Below are 24,775 nucleotides of genomic sequence, written 5' to 3' on the forward strand. Positions count from 1 at the left end.
AAAAATTCCATGTGCTGGCCTCTGAAAACACTACAGAGCTCTTCAGTCAAGTCCAAAATTAGTCCTTTTCTCTGGAAAAGCATTGTGTAATATTCTGTAGAGCATTTGCAGCAAGTTTGAAGTGTTAGTGAACCCACGCTTTTGCTATGCTGTCTTCAGAAGAGAATAGATAAAAAAATTGAGTTTTAAGTGTGCATGCTAATTCTATGGATGAGTTCAGTCCCTCTGTGTATTCATTTTCTCATGATTAATATCACATAGGCATTTATTCTAATACTGATCTTCCACAATCAAGGAGGAAGCCAAAACACCTGGGAATTGTTTTCCTTTTGTAATTATGGTGACCGCTCTTTATGTCTTCATTTAAACACTTCTACAACAAATAGTAGTCTCTGTTAATTGATTTTTGAGCTGATTCAAGAAAAATGCATATGAATTTAACATACAAAATACTGAATATAATTTCTAACATAAAATTAAATCCATAATTAGCTAACTTTTCACCCCAGCTCTGGTTAGACAGCAGAGGAATAGTTCCATTGCATTATTTTTCTAGGCTATCATTTATCTACTTGATACCTCAGAATTTTATTTGGACTTGACACCAACTCTTTCCCATGAAAGCCAGAGATCAACAGTGACCAGCCACTAAAAGAAAGTCCTGGCACCTCTTTGTTTCCTCAGAGAGAGAACCCAATACAGGAAAGAAAAAAAAAAAATATTAAAAAAAAAAAAAAAAAAAAAAAAAAAAAGAGAGACTGTGCTGTGTGGGCTTTTTTCTTTTTTTTTCTACAGAGCCGATAGGTTGTATCTCAGAATGAATCAGCTGCAGTGGATTCCTTCAGAATATCTGGGGTCCTTTCCTGAACTCTTCTGAAGATTTAAGACATTTCTCATCAAAAGTTTAGATTCCACACTAGATCTCACGAAAGTTGTCTGTTTCTACACACTAAAATGTCAGCAAAATAAATGCCAAACACTGGAAGGTGTTGCTTCATCCATCAGTCAAGACTATAATTTGACATTAAGAAACAATAAGGCATCATGATGCCCCACTATTCTCAAGTCAACTCTTGGCCTATGACACACTTCTTAAACCCCTTCTGCACAACCCACTTAGGCACATATGTCTTCTTCTCCCATCTGCTCAGCATTTCACCATTACCTCCAGTGCTTGTGTCTGGCTGGTTGCATGCATAGCAGCATTTAAGTATCTCTAACTCCTACTCAGACCTTTTTTTTTCAGAATACAGTTTTTTATTTGTGAAAACTCAAGATCTGAAAGTCTGCCTGTTATATTTCACTGAAAGCTTAGATGCCTAAGTCTATCAAAGATGGGAGCCTTCACAGATATTGGTTTACTGGACAACAGCCATTGATCCAAATTCCAGGCCCAAACACAACCAGTAGAGGACAGAGTTCTTTCTGCTAATAGAATGCAATGGAATCTCATCTATTTATACAAGCCCTCAAATACTGTCTAAATTGCAAGAAAATACAGTATTTTATTTCTTTACAAGTTTTCTTTATGACCTAATTGGCTGAAGATTAAGTATGGGCTATGAAAGCAATTGTAATAATTCCTGAAGAAACATGAAACTAATATCTTTACATACAGCTCCATTTTTCTCCTCATAAAATACACAGAGATACTTCCATTTAGAGGTTTTCTCACAAAAAGTTAAGGTATATTGAATGAAATTCCTTCTCAAAACTAGGGTAAAGAAATTGAGAGAAAATTATCAATAGCAAGGCAGGGACCAAATAATGCAAAATTTTAATTGGATCCTGCAGACAGACCCTTAGAGAAAAGATATAGAAGTTTAAGTTGACAAACCCTTTCTATTAAACTCTCTGTTGAACTAGAAAAAATTAAAAACTAGAGACACAACTAATTTTCCCGGGCTCCATTTTAATAAGCTATAAAGGGAAGGAAGTTAGAATTAGAGTAGAGCAATGCAGTGTGTTAGGAGATGGGTAAGTGAACTGGAGTGAAAATGCAACCCAATGGGTGTGAAAATAAGTACTATTAGAATGTTGGAGCTGACTCATCCCTTCAGCAAGTGATGGTGCCTGTGGCACTGTCAAGATCACTCCTGGCACTTGAAGAATCATTGTGAAAGGGAATGCAATAGTAGGAACGTGATAGTGGCAAAGAAAAAGTGCATGCGACAGTAGTTCCCCATGTTTTCTGGAATATCTACAAATTCCTAGTCATAGTAGGCCTGGGAAAGGAAAAGCTGCTGTCGCAATCCTGAAGGGGTAAATAGGAGATTTCTGTCCAGCAGTAAACTATGCCAGAGACAGGGAAAACTGGAAGGGAAAGATAAGAGGAGAGCAGATGTCTGACACTCGGTACCAGAGAGGAAGCCTATACTGTGGCTGCTGAAATGGAGAGATCCCCTGTGAGAACCATGTCTTAGAAAGCAGCTGCCAAGTCAAAAAGCCATTAAATCTCAGCAGAAACAAACATCATCACACTGTGCTTTGTCTCTTTAGTAGACCCAACAGCAGTTCATACTGGGCTAGTATCAACTGTACCATACAAAGCTTGCACAAAAATACAGGCCAGAGTGGGAAAAGCATGCACTTTTATTAAGTGGTTTGAAATCAAATGAAAAAATGTTCTGGAAAAAATGAGCGAAAAAACTTGGAAATCTAGCCTGTGAATTGAACCGATGTTCTTTCCTAAGAAGAATTTCACCGACATTATATCTTTCCTAGTGTAAAATATGTCTTCCAGTTAGGGATAGTGGGAATCCTTCCCATCTCTGCACCTTTCTCAGTTGCTCCTGAATATCTGGGCAAGTGGGCATGGATGTGGTCACTGTTTGTGTGTGTAGAGAAACTGTGCTATAAAGTAAGGGAAATTAAAACCTCACAATTCTTCCTTCCACAGAAGGCAACTGTTCATATATTTTCTTTGGCAAGAGAAAAAGGCTAGCTATCCCAAGGCACATGTCTAACATCAGTGTGGTAATCAGTAACCAGTATAGAGTAGTAGGAGAGAGATGGACTACTACATCAATTCAGCTGATACCTAGAGTAACAAGGACAATTTCCACTTCAAGTCATGACAGAGGGGTTGAAGGCAAGTAAAAAGTGGAAGTGAAGGTTCAGATTTGGACTGTGCAAACATGCAGGGGGAAAAAAGGAAGTTAGCGTTAATATCAAAAAGAGAGGATGTGCTGCTGGTACTAAAATGTGTTTTCACACTGAGACATAAAAGTACATTGTCTGATTACAAAGACCCCCATGCTTCAAACAAACAAACAAAGCTGTAACTTTCTCCCCCTCCTTCCTCTGCCCTTTCTTTACCATAATAATCCAGGATAGTTATACTGTATTGTAGTGGTTTGAAAGTAAAACGAGTGAGAGGCTCTAAGTCCGAAATACAATTTAATGAGAAGAAAAGGGGAAAAAAGATAAAATAAAATAAATGCAATGATACAAAAAGACCACTGACAGAGTCAGAATACAACCTGAGCAGGGTGATGGAAGCAGTCCAGGCAAGGTGGTCTCCCTGAAGCAGTGATCTCACAGAAAGGTCCAGTAGCTCTGGTCCTCTGGGAACCCAGTGGGTAAGGGCTGCCTGTACTGTCCCAAATCCCAGCTTATATCCAGGTGAGAATGCTCGGCTCATTCCCCTGGGTGGAGCATCTCACAATGGGATGATGAGTCATACAGGGGGTCCTTGATGGCCCATTAAAGAGAGATAACTCCTGGAGGGAGTTATCTATGAGTCATGCAGCAAGGCATTGATGGGCCATTAACTGAAGGCACCCCAGACGGAGGGGGGCCTGGGAAGAGCACTGCTCTAACAATTGGATTCATCAGTTCATGAAGATGGTGATCAAATACATCCTATACTACAACCCAGGACATGTATGCTATATCAGCCATTTCTATCCTGCCTCTTCCAGCCAGTACCACCTCTGTTTCAGCTGTGGGGCAAGAGAAGGTAGGGTCCTACTCACGATGATTGCACACTGCTGTTGCAGCCAAATCCTTTTTCTTGTCTGGCTAATAAGTGGAGCTATTAAGTTCCCTTTCTCCAACAGGAAACAGGAAGGACATAAAGCATACTTCTTGAAAAGCATGACACTTGATAACCATAGAAGATGACTTGATGTAGGCTATTAATTCCTGCTGACTTCAGACAATCTGTCCTAGAGAAATCCGTATAAGAAGATCCAGGATTGAGAAACCAGCTAGATCTAGGGATAGCCAGACAGGTAGAAACTAGAAGGAATAATGGCTCTGTGACTGACAGATTTGAGGGAAATATCTTAGTAGTAAGAGACAAGAGACTTGGAGAAGTGCTAAGGATAAAAAAGTATTGAAATGATACCTCATTTGAGACAGAAACAAGGAGCTGATTAATTGTGGAAAATGAACAAGAAGAAGCTTGCAGAACTTGGAGAGAAGAGACATAATAAGGAATTTATAGATATCCTTTGGGTGCCTACTATGCTGAGGCCAAATCATGTATTGCTGATTGAGGCTACACATGCTTTCAGGAGCCAGTGCATTACTTGGTATGAATAAAAAGGACACATGGGAAAAAAAAATAGCATTAATAGCATATAATATAAAATTAACTGTAATTGGGGTAGATGTATGACTAAGGGCAAACTGAGAACAAGCAAGGAAAATGCCATGGCCCAGATCCAACAAAATATTTATGCTTTCAACTTCTAACTGCTAACATTAGATGGTAATAGCTTTCACAGCAGGTAAGCTCATAAATCATTTCCTGAATCTAAGCCTAAGGCTGTTGCATGCTAATCCAATGATTTTAAAAGTAAGGTTTACTGAACGTATTTACAAATTTTAAAAATATAGTTAATAGTATCAAAAAAATACAGGCTGAGGGAACTATGCTCGTTCCTGCTGGAGAACTGATAGCTTCGGGGAGAGCCAACAGCAATTCTCCCTTTCTCATGAAGAAGTTAATGAAGAGGATGGAGCCAGGTGCTTAGCTGAGCAGGAGAGAAGGACAAGAGAGAATAGGTGTAATTTGGAACAAGAGAGGTTCAGGCTGTGTGTCAGGAAAAGCTTCTTCATGATGGAGGCAGCCAAGTAGGGAAACAGGTTGTCCAAAGAAGTCATGTTCCATTCTTTGAGATCTTCAAGGCTCAGCCATGCAAAGTTTTGAGTAATCTCGTCTGGTCGCAGAGCTGATCCTGCTCCAAGCACAAGTTTGAAATAAATGGCTTCTTGAGGCCCTTTCCAGATTCAATCATATGATCCCATGAAAACCTTCTCACCACTTCAGTGTGCAATTGCTGCCATATTTTATCTTGGAAATATGTTAATACAATCTTTTATATTTCATGAAGGCATGTAGCTATGTGTGTTTGTCGCAACTAAGGTGTTTTTATTTATGAGATATCCTATTTAATAATTTTTAGAGCAGAAATGTAAAAAAAAAGAAAAATTTTTTAGTGAGCTTGTAGGTACTATATGTATGTACCAGTTCTACAGCAATAACTGTAGAAGGATCTGGGAGTCAATCAGAACAGATGAAAAATGTTAATAAAGTAGAGTGAAGCTCCAGATTGAAATACATTCCACATTCATGTGAAGCAACACAAGATTGCAGGAAAAAATTTGCTTGTATTGCCAATAATATCAATGCTAGTGTCTAAGTAATCTCCCTCCAAATATGGAGGGAAGCCTCTAAACCATTGAGAAGCAAAGACCCCTAAATGGGCCCAGGTTAGTGAGCAGTTTTCTGGACTATTTTCCCACACATGGCCATTTAAAATACACCTAATCTGCACATTAGAAGAGCCAATTTAATTTCTGTAAGTTGACAACTTTGATTTTATGTGGTATAAATTTCAAAAAATGCAGAAAGAGTAACAATTTCAAACAATGATTTTGTCATGTCACTATGACCAATAGCTGGTGCCATGAATAAAACATAGGTATTTTATGACTATAATAACTGAGAAGTGGACATAAATATTCTGAATCAGCTATTGACCTACTAAGATGATTTTCTGATATTGATATTTTTTTCTTCTGTATTGATGCATTTATAAGATAAGTCAGTCGGTAAGTACTCTCAGAATTTGCAACAGCTCTTTAGGAGCCATTAAAGCATATTGAACTAATGACCCATGGATAATCAAAGTGTCTCATTCGCTTAATGATGGATCCTTCATTCTAGCTCCTTTGAACATATTGCATTTGATTTTCCTTTTGCTAATAAAAGGTGGGCATTAATTATCCCAAATACTATAAAAAACCCAACTGAACACCTGTATTATAAAAATACTCTTTTTATTTTGTTTTGACTGTCTCAGAAGATTTTGTTAAAATAATTTTTCTATTATTTTTCCTCATTTGTTTAAAGAACTTGCTTCTTTGTCCTAGTATAGTTCAGTAATAAATACCTGAGTTGCAAATTTTATCATATTTTAGTTTACTGTCACCATCATTATTGAAATAGCAACCTCATGTTTGCATTCAAGGCAAAACAGATCCTAGTCGAGGAAGATGTAAAAAAAATAGAGGTGTTTCCTTCAAATCTTGACTTTCTTGACTTTCAAAAACATTGTTCACTAGCAAAAATATTTGAGTATGGTTGCTGAATAGGATGTTCAGAGGTATTGATGGAACACCTGAAGAAATCAGACATCTGCTCTTTTTCTATGCACTTTCTAAAGCTAATCAACAGCAAATCATCTTCCTGATCAATCCTGTAGCAAGAAAACACAAAAACCCAAGCTCATAGAAAATAAAACAAAACTAAAGAAAAAAAAATACTAAAACCACCACAACAAAAAACCCCATGCATACAAATAGCCCAAACAAACAAAAAAACCCCACTGCCATAGATTTGAAGAAAAAAAATACTAAAGGTGGAATGAAATAAAGTTAACAGATGGACAATGAAATATTTGTGACTAATCTTGGATTACACAGAATATTTGTTGCAGAATCAAGGAATTTAAATTTCAAATCCATTGTGTTGCCCAAGCAACCAGTTCTCTGTGTATAAACAATTGATACTTACATATCTATGACTCTGTGAAAAATGTTAAGTGATATCATCACAATTCTTATGTTAGCTTGGTTTTTTTCCCCATTGCTTCCCAGTACAAGAATGTTAAAAGGAAAAATTAGCATGCAACTAAAGCATTTTAGAAGCATTTCTCACTCTGAATATTCAAACTTGTTATCCAAAACAGTAGAACAATAAAGACCATATGGAACAGGTCTGGTTCTGACTTTTCTAACTTGTTGCTTTGCCTCCTTCTACTTCACACTTCACATTTAATTTCTTGGAGGATGTGTGGGGGCATTGTTATGGTAAGTGGTCAGCATCTGGAGTCCTTCAGAGAAAGCAATATGATGTTTATGTTCATAGTTTCTTCTTCTTCACTTTATGGTTCACCTAGGATCATTTTTTTATTTGCTAACTTGTTTTTACACCCCTGTGGGTTTTTTGCTAGATTGCATCTCCACTTTACTTCCAAATTTACTTACATAGTACTTTTAACATATAGGTAGATACTACTTCTTCATGGTTTTTATCCTTTAAACCATTTTTCCACCTATCTGCCTTTCTGTAACTGACCATGAGTGTATTATAACCATGGGGTCTGAAGTACCATTCTGTGTTTCATCCCCTGCCATCTCATGTCCTTCCCTATGCCAAATCCTGTGTCCATTTCTCAAGCCCTCTGCTGTTGTACTAGGAATATATTTCTCTACCTTATGAGATTACCTTAGTACCATAAATAGTTAATTCTTCATAGAATTAATTGATTCTGTTATCTGTAGAAAACAATGCTTTCACTGTACACAGAAAACGAAAATAAATTAGGTGCAGACGGTCATTTAGAAAAAATTGCTATGGCTGTTAAAGCCAAGTAAAGCTTAAGTCAGAGCTTGTCTTTACTTAGTAGGGTTATCAAATAACAGCTAATGGTGGGAAAAGCAATAAAGATACTGTCTAGTGCATATTCAGTCATCTATACATTTTACAAAATAAACCCATTTTCTAGAGTTTTAAGATCTTTTAAATTTTAAGAGGTTGTCTATATTGCTACATTGGTACTATATTTCATGATTATAATAGAATTTCCCTGCTAAATAAATGGGTAATAAATATTCTTTCTCCCACCTCTGCCTAAGCTTATATGACTAAGTTCCTGGATGACACCATGAAATTTTCTGCTTCTCTATATTACCTCCATATTTTAGATAGGTGGCAAACTTTTTTTATAATGGGAGATGACCATTTGTGATGACCCTTTCCAGATTTTTTCAACAAAGAATCCTATGTCTTGCTACCTCTACAGTTCGCCAGCACTGAATGTGTTAGAGTCTGCAAATTGTGCCACAAAGCCTATCTGTTTATCCAGCTTTTCTCCAAGGGGGTTGGTTAAAGAGCCATAAAAATTTTGCCTATGGCAAATGAATCTGCTTTCCTCAATATCTACAGTATGTCTTACTCTCCCATTTTTCTTGAGGGACAAATGCAGGAATGCTGTGACATCTGAAGTAGCTTATGTTGTTTTCTAAAGAAATTGTCAAGACTTTAATATAACCGGTTTAGATGACATATTTGCTTAACAAAGAAAAAGAATTTAAAAAGCAAGCAGGTTGTGGTTTTGTATCGTTAAATTTCTGATCATTATCACTGAATGAGAATTTATTTTAGTATTTCTGCTCAAATTTATCAAATTTCTCCACTGAACAGCAATCTGTTTTAATGTAAAGATAAAGAGTTCCTTTTTCTTGCAATCATTGTTTGTCTGCTTTAAGAATTGTTAAATATTCATTTTACTCCAGAAAATTTCTAAGCATGATTCACTTGCCTAAGTGTTGAGAAAAACTAGAAACTTGAATCCCAGTCCCAGTTCAAAAATCATGTATGGGTCCTATATTAACCAACTAATACAGGAGAGATATATTTCTCTTTCAATACATGCAAAACAGAACAGTTTAAAAAAAAAGTGGAGATAAGAACATAGCCCCCAGGAGCAGCATCCTTGTATCCCACCTGAATATAAACACATTCATCAATTTTTATTTCAGTTCTTACAGTTGGCTAGTTATTGTATTAAACATCAAGACTTATGCATGAATTCCAAATTCCTGCAGATAGAAGATAAGAAGTCAAACAAGTTCCTATGGAGATCTGTTGGATGCTGCTGAACTATGAGAAAAATATTTTATTGGGGTACTTAAACTGTTGATTTTTTTAACTTAGACATCAACAATTTTAAACAGGATTAAGCATGAATAATACTGTAGTTAATGGGAATTATACTGCAAAAAGCTGTATTTTCTATTTCCTTCATGTAGGGAAAATAGAAATCTCCATACTTCTGTGATTTTGGATCTGTGCTTTCTTGAGAATGAGCCTCAAGTCAACTCTAATTTTACACACAAATATTTTTTATTCCTGAAACTTGAAAAATAATAATACTGCTCCTTTACCCATGATCCCTAAACAGAAATTACTAACTGATTTGCCTAAAAGGGACACCTAGAAATTTATTTATTTCAGCCAAGTTATTTTAGAATTCTAGGTTTCAAAGGACAAGCATCATTTTAAAGGAAAAAAGAGCACAGATTTCCTGCAAAAAGATTTTTATTTGCCAGCTGTACAGACTACTACAAGTGCCTAAACCTGAAAAAAATAAAATATTTTGCAGCATTTCAGAGCTTTTATTCTGTGATTGTAAAATATCTGGGAGGTTTGCCAGACTCAGTCAAAAGAAGAGCACAGCATTTTCTCATCACTAATAACAATGACCTGAAGTCACGTTAAAGATTGTAAGGTCAATTTCCCTCTTAAATTGAAAAAAGAAAATAGAAGAACAGATGTGGGTAGCTGCTTCTGTATTTATAAATTGCATGACAGCTGGGTTAGGCTGAATCATCTCCAGTTTCTATGCAGTTAAGGTGTTTTCATTGAATCATTCATACTAATCATATAGAAGTGTTAAGGTGTATTTTTAAGCTATTACATACCATAGAAAAAGCCGTCAACTTCATAGTGTACATTCAAAATTTAACATTTTTTTAATTAAATATGTTCAGGTAAGTTTACCATGTGGCATGCACATTTCAAATGTAATTTTCTGGATTTGAATGATTGGTTCTGAATCGATACAGCATAAAGGCATGTGATGATAAAACTACCACATTTTAAATAAAAGTGAAAATGCATAAAGTGTTGACTTTGTAATAACAGAGATTTGTTTATTTGGTGTGTTTGAGCTTGTAGGTTTTTTTTTTTTGTGGGTGGCTGGTTTTGGTTTTTCGCTTTATTTGGTTGGTTGGTTGTTTTGTTTTAGGGTCTTTTCATAGTTTAAAATAGCAGAAGCAGTAGCTATGCAACCAACACCCTGATAACAATTATTTCATCATTTCAGGAGCATATAATGGAGAAAAATTCTCATTCTGCCCTATTTCACAAATTAAGCTGACCATTTTATCAGGTACATAATTTCTTATAACTGACTCATTATGTCTATCTGCTGAAAAACTTGCACACAATACACACCAGTATTTTTGGCTACTATTTCTTTATATTACATTTACATTAAAATGCCAACCATCTGCTTATGGTTGACTGCATCTAGGCAAATCTTTCCTTTAAATCCCAGAGTTTTATTTCACCCTTACTGGGTGAAGCATGCAAATCACATTTCACTGCTTTATACTGTGCAATCCATTTTGTCTAACCTACACATTTTAACATTAGATATAGTAACAAGAACAGAATGGAACCTCCTGAGCATAGTTTATCTGAAATGTCTTATATTTCTGTTACAGAATGAGATACATCTTTGATCATGCCTTCTGTCTCCCTGACATAAGGAAAGACTAGGTGAATAGTTAGACTTAAAAGATTAACTTCTAACACTTGTATTAGAGTACCAAGCATAAGCTTAGAAGTGAAGTCTCAATTAACTAAGACTAAGAGATAAAACAGTTTTCTAATCTTCAGTCAAGAATTTGATGCACAGTTTCTCTAACCTATGTGATGTATACATCAATTATTTCAGAAAAGTATTTTGATGAATATGGTAAAACATTTTTAATAGCTAAAAAAACAACAACAGACACACTGCTGGCTCACAGACATCTTTTTGTCCGCCAGGACCCCCAGTCCTCAACAGAACTGCTTTCCAACAGGTCAGCCCAAACAGAGGGTTTGGTGGCTCAGAAGTGAGACACTTTGGTTTCTCTTTTGGCAAACAGAAAAATAGATAAATAGAATGAATTAGTTTTAGTATAGTCTCCTCTCACCCTGAATTTCAGAAAAATCAGTAAGATAATTTAAAGCAGCCCTCAGGCAGCTTAAACTTGTGCAATCAGCCTTTACACAGCAGATTGTCCAAAGTCTCTCTGTCCCTGAGAATATAACAAGGGCCACATTTATAAGTGGGTGACCTGCTTCTGAATGACAAATGAAATACTTACACTAGATAGAAAATAATAAGATAAGACAACCAGGTAAGAAAAACAAAACAAAACAAAAACATTTTCATATCACTCCTCATATCCTTTATAAGATTTTTTTAAGAATGAGTGGCTATTTACTACAAACAGTGCAAGGAGAGGACTCCCATGCCACTGACAGATCAAAGTCCTCAGGTGTAGCACCATGTGGACATAGCTCTTGAGCCCAATGGGTGATAGTTTTGCTCACTCACTCCATTTCAGTAGCTGGAGCCCCTACAGGAGGAGATGGAGGGAACAAGAGAAGTCTGGGTGCCTTTACAAGACCAGCAGCAGGATTTCCTCCTCCTGCAGCCCTGTCAGCCTCCCAGCGGTGCTGCATCAGCTCAGTGTTCCTATTAGGGCCCCTGGGCACTACAGTAAGTAGTGAGCATTAAGAGATATAACATGCAGCAAAGTCTAACAGTGTTCATGCGTCACTAATTACCATAATGAGAAACTTGTGGCACATCAGCCAAGAAGAATTTGCATTGATTGTTTTTTCCCTGTTCTTCAGCTAGAATAGGAAGAATTCCCTTGAATCTGCACTTGACCTTGAGGGCTTCTTCTCTTCTCCTTTTTCTGTGTATAGATATTCCTTGGAGGTGCATGTAAGGCGGATGAATAAACACAGATTTAACCCCAGAAATTATTTGTTTTTTAACAGTCCTTCCTCCTGAGAGTGCATATGTAAATTCTAGTTGTGACCAAAGAAAATAAATGTTCAAATTTCATCCAATCTCAGTTGTCACAGGCACACTGAAGAGCAACTGCTCTTTTCACACTGTTCTTAATTTGCTGTAAGGCCCTGCTGCATGTTAGCTATTGATCTTAGACACTTCTGCTGTTGAATACATACAGTGACTCATGAAGTATGGATTCCACTACAACAGGGTTAATACTAGAATTACTTGAAGAGTAAATGTTCATGAAACACCACTATGAGCTTGAACAACTTCTTAACAAGAAGTTGGGTGTTTTGTTAAAACCTCTCTTCTGTGATGAATCTATATTTACTGGAGAAAAGGCAACAAAACCGGCTTCTGGAGCACAAGACATGATACTGAAAGGCCTCCCAAGCCATTGATTCCTATCCTCTATTCTAATAGGCATTTTCTGTTTCCTATAATCCATTCAAAAATGTATTAAGTTCTGCTTTAAAGCTACTTAAATTGTTTCCCTCTTTTACTCTTATTGGAAGGCAGTTCCAGACAGGTGGAAGGTGGCTAGACAATTGTATTGATTTCTAAATTCCCTGGAAATTCTATTTATAAAATGTTAAGCATTTTGTTAAGGATTTCCAAGTGGATGTTTCTGATGGCTCAATACATAACAATTGTTCTGCTGATAACAATCCTCTGCGTGTTTCATTTATAATGATCCATTTTATTTTCCTTGTAATAACAGCATATTGCCATTTCATGCAGCTGTTACATGCACTTTATGAATGTTCCACTGCCTTTTTTTAACATAATTGACTCAGTCCTCTGAGTTGCCAAGCACCTGATCTCTGATTCCAGTGTGAGAGCCTTAAGCAATACCCTAAGGTAAGCACTGTATCCAAGGACCTTGTTTCAGGTATGCATACTGCTTTCTTTTAGTCTTGTATTTTACACAGGTTCATACAGACTGGTTGGGATGGAAAGGGACTTCCAGAGATCATCTAGATCAGCCTCCCTGCTAGAGCAAGTTGCACAGGATTGTGTCCAGGCTGGTTTTGAATATCTCCAAAGGAGCAGAATCCAGAACCACTCTGGGCAGCATGTTCCATGAGGACAAATGAGGACGAATGGCATGTCTGTCATTCTCACAGTAAAAAATCCTTTTCCTTATATTCAGATGACACTTTCTGTGTTTCAGTCTATGCCTGTTGGCCCTCATCCTGTCACAGGGCACCACTGAAAAGAATTTGGTTCAGTCCTCTTGAAGTCTGCCTGAAAGATATTTATATGCATTAATAAGATTCCCTCTCAGTTACCTCTTCTCCAGGCTCTTTGCCACAGTTCCTTCTCTTGGACTGGGGAGCACAGAACTGGACACAGCACTCCAGGTGAGGCTTCACCAGGGCTGAGTAGAGGGGCAGGATCACTTCCTTTGATCCGCTGGCCATGTTCTTCCTAATGCAGCCCCCAAAAAATTGGCCTCCTTGGCCACCTGTGCACACTGCTGGCTCACAGACATCTTGTTGTCCACCAGGACCCCCAGTCCTTCTCCACAGAACTGCTTTCCAGCAGGACAGTCCCCAGCCTGGGTTACTGGTGCCTGGGGTTGCTCCTAACCAGGTGCAGGATCCTGAATTTGGCTTTGATGGACTTGGCTGTGTTTCTCTTCAGGCTGTCCAGGTCTCACTGAAAGGCAGAAAAGCCTTTAGGTATGTCAGCCACTCCCCCCAGTTCTGTACGATGGGCAAACTTGCTGAGGGTGACCTTTGTCCCTTCATCCAAGTATTTGATGAACAAGTGGAGCAAGACTGGACCCAGTACTGAATGCTGGGGAGCACTGGTAGTTACAGACTTCCAGCTAGACTGCGTTGCTGACCACAGCCCCCTGAGACCAACCATTCAGCCAGTTCTCAATCCCCCTCACTGTCTGCTTCTCTACCCTTCTTTTTCTCTACATGCTTATAGACTATATTTGGGATGAGTTGTTCCATCACCTTACCAGGCGTGGAGGTGAGGCTGACACAGGCAGTCAACTTTCTGCACACCCTGCTCACTGCCCTAAGGATCTCAAATTCCACCATTCCACCATCACTCCATACAAGGCTTTCCTTGAGCTTCATATTCACTCAGCAACCTGTCCTTGATGGTGAAATTAAGGTCCCTCACAGCACCTCTCCTCATAGCCCCTCTATTACTTGGAGAAGGAAGTTGTCATCAATGCATTTCAGTAGCCTTCTGGATTGCTTAGACCTGGCTGTGTTGTTCCTACAATAGACATTAGGCTGCTTGGAGTTCCCCATTTAAACCAGGAATTGTGATGCTCCTGGTGATCTATAGAGGGGCTCTTTGCTCAGTCTTGCTGGCTACATGGCCTGTAGCAGACCCCCATTATAATATCACCTCTCCCTCTTGTCTCTTTCATCCTGATCCATAAGCTCTCAGTCAGTTCCTCATCCATTCCCAGGTAGAGCTCCATGCATTCCAGCTGGACATTGACACAGAGGGCAACAGCCTTTTCCTGTCTCACCTGCCAGTCATTCCTGAAGAGCTCATATCCTTCTATTCCAACACTCTAGCTATAGGTGCCACCTACCATGTCTCCATGATGCCAGTAAAAGCATAGGCCTGCAGGCATGCTCTGCCTCTGTGCACAAATCCAATTAAAACAAGGTCTCATTATAGTATTTCAAAGATCATCATATTTTGTTTAACCACATCTTTAACAAGTACAGCACATTTTTAAATAGTTTTACCCTCAACTACAAGGGCAACATCCTGGTTTCCATTATCTTGGTTTAAATGTGGATTAAAAAGTGAAAAATAAATTACTCTAGATTGTTTAAAGAAAAGTAAAACTTAACTCTGCTTTTTTTAATGTACCTAAATATAAAAACATAAATGCCATGTATGGTAGCAGCCTATTTAAACTTCCTGTAGTCACGCTTGCTGTCATGACTCATTTGACTGCTGAAGTATGGTTGCAACAATGGCATGTAATCAGCTGAGGTCTCCACTGCATCATCCATCCCCATGAAAGTTTTTACTGATGTGTTGTTTCTTAGCTTTAAGGATCCAAACTGATCCAGCAGTTGGTCTGGCCTCACATTTGAAGGAAGAAATGCTCTTACATCCATACTTTTTAACAGAAAACAAACATTAAGAATGCAATTGGGAAACAACTAAACCTACATATCACACTTCTGTGTGAGTGTGTTCTGCAGCTCACTGGTAGATAGAATACCTGATTATTGTGACTGTTCCCTTTCTATATCTCTTTGACACTCCTACCATTATCTATTATTAAATGAAAACCTGACCCCTTTGAAGTTAATGGAAAAAAAACCTTCCTATTTTTAATGTGAGTTATTATCTTTCAGTAAGGTTACTGAATGGATCGAATCTTTGTGCTACCAGCAAGTGCTGTCCCTTGACTTGAAAACTCCTCTGCAAACATGTAGATGCTCTTTTTATTATATCCTGCTGAAGGATGTGAACATTTTTCTTTGATAAACAGCCTTAAAAATAACAGTTAGTAACATACTTCATTGGACTGCTGTGAGATCATTCATAGAGTACAAATTAGTATTTGTACTGTGAAGCACCTTTGGATATTTGGATGAAAGATAATGTGTGAACATGAAGAATTAAAATTATTCTCTCCATGGAGTATTTTAAGAATAAGAAAGGTGAGCAATACAGTTTAATTAGTAAACTAATAAAAATTAAAAATGCTTAATAATGTACAATTTATCTTTCTCAATGGAAACCGACATTACGCTTAGATTATAGTCAAGATAATATTATTAGTAGAATAACTGAGTTAAATTAATCATGACTGCAAATCTGATTATCACAAGGGATCATGCTGCTACCATAGACTTCACAAACCGTTACTTTTATCTTCTTATTACAACACCAAATTTCTCCCTCTGTGCAGAGGGTGTACAGGATTTTCAGTTTTCAGTATCTTCAGACCGCTGCTTTGATATTCTAATGCACATCTTGTGAATGACGGGCCTGAAATTAATTTTTTCTTACAAAGAAGAGACTGCAGACAAGGACAACTGTTTTTAATAATATTATTTACAAGGTGATAATATGCAATTTGTTACTTGTCAAAACAGCAGGAATTATGTTCTCATTCTATGTTAAATATAATTAGCTAATATTTTCCAAAGGGTATGCAGACAGAAGACATGTCTCATATTTTTCACTTTGTTGCAAATTTCATTGTTTGCCTTCATTTGTTCTTGCTCTAATAATGTGAACATTTAAGTTATGGTTCCAGTATGCTCAAAATAAATCCATTATAAAGAAGCTAGATTTCCTCAGCCCTACAGGCATTCATGTTTAATGTATGTACATACCATAAAGATCTTTAAAGGGAATAATTATTAATTAGATTGTGTATAATGAAGTATTACATAAATTTTCTTCTGGGAGTATCAAAAAAACCAACCGAAAACACTCCCCCCCAAAAAAAAAAAAAAATCAAAAAACACTTCTAGTCTTTGTATCTTTTAAAGCACTTTTTTCCTCAAATAAATTATGCCGAATCCACTATACATATATTTCTTTTGGCTAATTAAAGCAGTTTCCAGATTATTTAGTTGGGACTAATGCATTGCTTTGATGGTCTTGCTTAATGGAAAGGGACTCTACAAACCTCTTGTAAAAATATGCTCTACCCTAAAGAGTTTACACTAAAATGATGAGAAAGGTGCATGAAATAAAAAAATAAAAACAGAAAAAGAAGAACAAAATAGCAGCCTGACGACATGTAATATATAGTATTACAGAAAAGTTGTGGGCACAATTTGTAGTAAGTCAGACTAGATATACTCTTCTAACTGCATCCACCCCAGGGAGGGAAGCTTGGCAGCAAGCCTCAGAAATAGTCTCTTCTAGGGCAGATTAGTTGCATTTGCATGAGCAGTTTCTGGCTTTAGATCCTTTATGGGCCTAACATAGTTTATACAAGGGTCCATTTTTAAATAAAGGGACAGAGAGGGAGTGTTTATATAAATACATATTTCAATTTTTGTTGATCTGACTGTGTCAGTGTGTATATGTGTGTGTATATATATATAATTATTGATATGAGGCTTGAGGAAAGAAGTTTAAATTAACATGTCAGAAATAACGAGAGAATTCTGTTTTGGCCCACCTGAATGTTTTGTTATAGCATAAAAGTGTGGACATGTATCACATATTTTGAGGCAGTGATGAAAAACACGGGAGTGTAGGAAGTTCCCCAGCCTGGTAGACAATAATGGACTGAGCAGGACAGGGGCAGCAAAACCCCTCTAAATCTACAAAAACATTTGTTGGGGTGTGCAATCCAGTGAAACACTCTTGGATTTAATTAAGGAAAAAGTGCTTGGGTCAGAAGAGAAATTGGGAACAAACATTTTTAAACCACAGGCAGTCAGTACACTAAGACCAAAACTGAGCAGGAGAAACAAATTACCTCATACTTAAATAACACTAATGAACCATGAGAAAGCCACTGGAATCAAACATTTCTATAAGGATCAATAGTAGGATAATTAATATACAATGAATATAAAAAGGTCAAGTCTTTTTTCTAATATAAGTAGAAATCAGCTTACCTATATTCAAATATCTAATAAACTTTTATATTATCTTTTCCTTCTTAGAATTTAAAACATGATTTATGAGGTTGAATATAGAATCTCTCTGGAGACTCTTTCACTCCCAGTGAGACACACTGTCTCTGGAGAAGCCTGTTTTGCTGTACTAACTAAAGAAAAACCTAAGGCAACTCCAGTCTTAATAATTAAAGTCCTTGATTTTAAACATCTGTAGATGGTCAGGTACCTAAGTGAGGTGATTATGTGCTACAACTCTCACTCTTGCTTCTCTTTCTATCTCAGAAGTTACCATGCCAACTGCAATTCGTAGCAAGGACAGGTGTTTTGGGGAGGGGGAAATGAACAAAACCCACCCAATCAACCAAAAAAATCCCACACCAGAGTCAGCTGGTGAAGCAGGAGTCAAGAAGGAAATGGAAGAAAGGGGTCCTATGACTTCTATCCAAGCAAGAGAGATTACACCTGTGTCTTTCAGATTACAGACCACGTGGAAATGCAAAACAATAAAGGGACCCCACCACATCAGCTGCTGAGATACAGCCAATATTTAGCCAAGATTATGAGAATCATTGGGGAAGCAAATGAGTCAAGAGGAAATCTGATATGGAAGTTTAAAGGCCAGGGCATAGACCTGAGTAATTATAAAATCTGATCTTGTTTTTTATGAATTTTACATCAGATCTCAAAGATTTGAATGCTGAAGCAGCCCAAAGAAAAGAAGCCCAGGCAACAGAAATAAAGCGATAGTAGCAGGTAGTAGAAATATGAATGCATGGCCAGTGCATGCCCAAGTTTCTTCTCCCTTACTTTCTTTTGTTCTCATGATGTTTCTATTCTTGAGCACAAAATACAAAAGGGGCTTATTGGTAAGGGACTCCCAAATTCATCATCTATCTCCTTTTCCTAGACACAGGGTTAGTGCTCCTCTATACTAACCTGGCAGAGGAATCGTTTCTTGGAAAAGTGATTTAACCAACAGGATACAGTGCAGAAGAATTTACATCTGTGATCTCTGACAGCCTAAATATTACTTGTAAATCTTGCATATCCTTTTTGCCCAGCACAAGCAATCTAGTGGTAACAGGATATTAAGTTAAAAAATAATTTATCTTGAATGGAGCAAACTTCCAAGTCTGCCATCCTGCCATTTTCTTATACTGAAGCACCTCAGTTCTACCCAGTTTGTTTTCTAGATTCCTAAATACCTTTAAAGATCTTAATTTCAGTTTCTTGTGCCTCAGTTTTGTTTTCTCTCTTACAACTTACAAAAGTAAAGAAATTCATATTTGTAGACTGCTCAGATGCTCATGAAGTGCAGATCAAATAAGAATCTAGATAAAAAAAAGGTAAAAAACTACATGCCATATATTTCCAACATGCCTCTCCTTCCATTTATGAAAACACAGACCATAATAAAAAATTATCAGACAGAGCTTTCTAGAAAACCTTTTACTGCCTAAAATAATAAGGAAGTCGTTTCATCATACTACAAATATTACTCAAATGTTTCTGTCAAGGTCAGATTCTGGCAAGTGTCATTTTCTATTTGCTACATGAAGTACTACGTGCTCAAGTTACTGTGCAGCTACCCCAGGGCTTGCAGAGTTGTTGCATATAATTCTTCAGAACCATTTTTGTATAACTGTTTAGCTACATTTGTGGTTCCTTTGTTCTGGCTCTACCTGTGTTTCTTCTAATTATCCATTTCAATTTATGTAGGCCCGGTCTCATTCTAAGTAAGTTCAATGTGCTTAAAGATGCGTAAGTTAATACCTGGTTAAAGTACACTGTAGAGACTCAAAGCTACACAATCATTTTGTATACAATACACTGTGCAATGAAGGTAGGCAGAAGAGTATATAATTTATAAATGAGATTCCAAGGAGTGTTTCCCAAATGGATGTTAAAGAATACAAAGTATGTCTATGAAAACAAACAAACAAACAAGCAAACAAACAAAAACAACAAAACTTTTCGTGTTGTCTGTGTATAGTGAATCACAGTTCTATTCCGGGATGAAACTTTCCAAGGTTGAATGTCAGCTGAAAAGCTTATGTATAATACAGTATTTTGCTGTTATGTCCTAATATGAGAGCAACCTTGTAATGAAAAAGCTACTTTAGGCTATCTGATGGAATCCAGGAAAAAAAAAAAAAAAACAAAAAAAGTTATGCATCCCTGTCTTTTACATTTTTTAGTAAAATAATACTTGTGTGACACCAAAGCTCCCAGCTTTCTGCATGTCTTACAAACTTTTCTGTTACAACTTACGAGCTGAATTTTTCACTTCCGATGATATTGTTATCACAAAGGCACTGTCTGGTACTAATATATAACGGCTGATAGATACATTGGCTGCATTCTACCATTCAATTGCCATTTATTTTATCATTTCAAAGACCATGTTTAAAACACAAGAAATCATTGGCAGCCCTAAATAGGGAGAGAACTCTAATCTTAATGAGGTATAATCCTTTTACAGCTGTTATTATTTTAATCTTCTGTAAAGAAATGCCACTTAACCTGGCTGCTGCCCAGGTCACCTGTCTTTGACAATGGCCAAGGATGACAATTTTCTGAAGAATGCACTGACACTCTGCTGAGGCTTGATGTGCTGCTGAATGTGGGACACTGCAAAGCTAAAGTGGGAGCAAAGGTCATGGATTAGAATGAATTAAGCAAACGTGGATTAAGAAAGATCAGTGAGCAGGGACACAGACTCATCAGGCTCTGTTTAGATAATCTGCTTGCCCCAACTAACATTTTCTTCAGATGTTACAGCTGAAGAAAATGTACTTGAAGCTCACTCTTGTCAGGTCCTGAGAAACTATCAGTAAATCAGGCAGACAAGATAGTACCCTGGAATGTAAAAACTCTGCCAAGGACTGATATTGACCCTGATCCTCAGATACTACAAGTACTGTGACTGAAAAGACAGGTCCGAAATCCCAGATGACAAAACTATCAGGTCAGTTGCTCTGGCTCAGTCAGTGTATTACTGAGGAAGAACAGAGAGAGGCAACAAATGATACTCTTCTAAACTGTGGAAAAGGCCATTCTCAAACGCTATACTTTATTAGTGATGACAGAAATGTTGGCAGAAGAAACCTGTCACTTCAGAGGAAATAGCTTGTAGAAACATAATCCTACAAACCGATCAGAGAAAATTCTCAGGGTCATAAAAGCTGTGGGAAGAAGTTGAAATGAGTGAAGTTCTCGTAAGCCACTAGGTGAGTAAGGACATGAAAAGTGTGAAGCGAAGAATTAGGATATCTACTAAGAGAAGTCTCATAAGGAATTTGATCTGTCAGTCACTAGGAAAAAACCCAGTGTCCCAACTCACATGTATAAGATTGACATTTCCTGTACTGAGATATACCTTTTATTGGTATATACTCCATTAGCTTGCGAAGTTTAAAAAAACCCCAAAATCCAAAATCTACCAAAGAGCTGAAATTAAAATATAGTAGACATCATACTATAGGAACCACCTCAGAAGTGATGATGCGTGCTGAGCATCTCACCCAGTCTGACCTCATGAGATCTCAGATCCTAATCTCAAACCACTTCAGCTTCTCTAAATGATACCTAGAGAATGCTTATTCTGTATAATAATGAATTTGTCCCTTATAGACTGCTAGAATAGAAAGTGACTTGCTTATGTCCAAAAACTCGCCTGTTCTTAAAAGAGTAAGAAACCTCATGATTTATGTTTGCCTCACACTCAACTTGGTTTTGTATATTTTCAGGGAGAGAAAAAAGGAAAAGAAAATGAAAAGGAAAAAGAGAAAGAGAAAGAGAAAGAGAAAGAAAAAGAAAAAGAAAAAGAAAAAGAAAAAGAAAAAGAAAAAGAAAAAGAAAAAGAAAAAGAAAAAGAAAAAGAAAAAGAAAAAGAAAAAGAAAAAGAAAAAGAAAAAGAAAAAGAAAAAGAAAAAAGAAGAAAAACTCACCAAAAAACCTCAGGTTTTGTTTTTTTTTCTTTCTCATTTTCTCTTTTGCTGGTATCCCGTGAAAGACACGGGAAATAATTAGTGCAATGCTGGACCTGAATTCAGTCCAGTGTAGCTGCCATAAAACAGATCATATCGGGACAAGGATTCACCAGGTCCAGCATCCTTCCTTCAACAGTCATGAGTATGAGGGACTGGAATGCCTAGAGTGGCCTAGAGTGTCCTTTCTCCTGGCATGCACTTGCAGCAGCAAGAGCCCAAGGGACTACCTGAGATGAAGGCTCCAGACTTCTGTGTTCAATAGAGAAAATGGGGCTGACCACAGTCCTTTTAAGATTCTAATTACACTGTTGGCTCCTGAAACATCTTGCAGCAATGAGTTCCACAATTTAATTACAGGCGTGATATGACAAAATACTTCCTTTGTTTATTCCAAAACTGCTGTATGAAACTTGCATTGAGGGGTCTCTACATTTTGCATTGTGAGGAATAATGAACAGCTGAATGGCTTACCATACATCTGAGATAAAGACTAAATTATCATTCTTCAAACAACTTGAGTTATCTGGTTTCTCATCAGGATCTCTAAGAACAGAATACTCTCAAAAATGTACATTAACATATGGAAAATGTATTTGTGTGAAAAGCACAGTATCTTGAAAGAAGAGAGGGAAAGAAATTATAGCAGCTATTTGTTCATGGGTTCATGGCTTGGGACTTTTTTTGTTTTATATTGACTAAGGAAGGATTGCTTCTAACCATTTGCACAGGCAAATTTTAAATTATTTAGTTGTGGGAATATTCTAAAATATACACATTTTTAAAGAGTATTCTGTTAGTGTAGGAATAAAATAATTCCAGAAAGTTCATAACATATATGATTAAAATTCCTTTTGCAATTTGCATAATGACTTATTCACTCCTTGATATTTAAGGGCACTTATGGAGGGAATGTAAGTGTTATTACAGTGAGTGACAAGCCATATGGCAAGTAGGATCAGCTGCAGCTTTGCACACTGTTGTCATTTTTCCCCCTGTACTACAGTTTTGCATGATGTAATGTTTTTTCTGTGGTTGTTCAGCAGTCTACCATTGAAGCCTGCCATATTATAAAATGCCATTTTAAGGAGTTGCAGCTGAACCTGATGACCATAAGTCTGCATTTATTTCACAGCTGTCTATCACACTGTCATCCCACAGGTGTAATTCAACTTTACAATTTTCCAGGGCCTCATCTTGTGATGTAAGAAAAATGTATAATGCAAGATAAAGAAATGGCAGTCAAAAAAGCAAATGCTGCTAAATGTCATTTTACAATACAACTTGGGTATGCAAATGCAAGTAACCTTAGAGGATGATAATATTTGCACTCTCAGCTAAATATGATAGGCAAATGATAGTGGAAAGGCCAGATCCTGAAAAGTAAAAGTCCTCTCCAGGGTACAAGTAAGAAATATAAAGGAATTATTTGGGGATGTAGGGAGAGGGGGTGGCAGTGTCCATAAAAATAGGAGAAATTTAGGGGATTTCTGTGCTTCTGATCAACTGTCATCAATGAAAATTTGGGAAAATAGAATTCATCTGGAAGTTATTTTCTGACTTAAAAGTTACAGCTCTTTAAGTGTAGTCCTGTTGCTTCACTCTCAAAGAATATGAGAAAATAAGCAATGTAGCAAAAAATATATATATATATATATTAAATATTATTTAAAATTTAAGTATAATCACACATTTAGGGAAACATCTGAGTGTTTCTTTAAAGTTCAAACAACTATGAAAAACACTCTCTTATTTTCACTACACTTTGCCTCACATTTTGTCTTTGCTCCTCAACATGCCACACCTGTTTTTCTATCTGCAAGTCATCAGCAGTGCTGTGACCTAAGATTCCATTTCAAGGTCAAACATTACTGTATGTCTACATGAAACATCCCTTTGATTCATTTAGGCTGTTAACATACACAGGTACTGTGAGTAAGACAATAGAAAAAAAAAAAAAAAAAAAAAGGATTTTTTTTTTTTTCAGTGGGATGTGCCACTGGTCAAAAAACAAAAAAAATTGAAATCTCAGTTTGAATTTTAGATCTCCATTAGAAAAATAGTTTTATTTATGAACCAATCAGGAAATCTGTAAAGGTCAACAACTAACAAATGCTTCAATAACAAAGTGTTTAAAAAACACTTATCTGAACTTGAACGGCAGTGCTAATAGAAATATTTTCAGTGTGCAATCATAGAGAATTACAACCCAGTGCTATTTCTAAGTCAAATAAGAATTCTTGGGTTTGACATTTTGAAAATTAAAAATTGGGTAAATGTGAAGATAATGGAAGCTAAACTCAAATGTAAAGGAAAGGGTAAAATTAAAATACAAATATGCTTTAAATTTTAAAAATCACCATAACTTGTTCATAATTTTGAAGTATATGTCATTATGTTGCATTATGTTGAATACATTTAACCCCATATTCTCATTTCATTACTTTTGGTACCAGCACTGAGTTATAATAAAACTAATGCCTTGCTGTTCTTAAACTAATTGAGAGTAGATATGGCCTGATAATTTTGGTAAATTTTTCCCTGATTAATCATTTTGAAACTGCAACAAGAAAACATAGCTTTATATACAAAATAATAATAAATATTGAAATTGGTTTAGAGCTGCAATTGAAGTTACTGTTTCCTATCAAGGCCTTTACTCTTTGCTTTACCTTGCTTGTTTTTATCAACTGGAAGACACAAAAGTAGATTAGTGATAAAAACATCTGCAACAAGGAAAGTTAAAAATCCTATTCCCTCATTAATATGTGTATTTCACGTCTTATTTAATCTACTTTAAGTACTGATTTACGAGATATTTTCTGACTCTTGGTTAACAACTAGAAAGGACAGTCAAAGTATCGTAAAATGCATATCTCTATTTTTTCTATGCTAACAACAATTATGATTATTAGAATCTTTCTTGACAATAGTGTGCTTTCTCTAATTAATTATCCATAGTAAATTTCACTGATGTGAAACAAACACCTAAAGCCTATTCTTTTTTTTTACTTGGAAATCTGACTCTCTTAAA

Source organism: Sylvia atricapilla, chromosome 2 (genome assembly GCF_009819655.1).
Source record: "Sylvia atricapilla isolate bSylAtr1 chromosome 2, bSylAtr1.pri, whole genome shotgun sequence".
Taxonomy (NCBI): Eukaryota; Metazoa; Chordata; class Aves; order Passeriformes; family Sylviidae; genus Sylvia; species Sylvia atricapilla.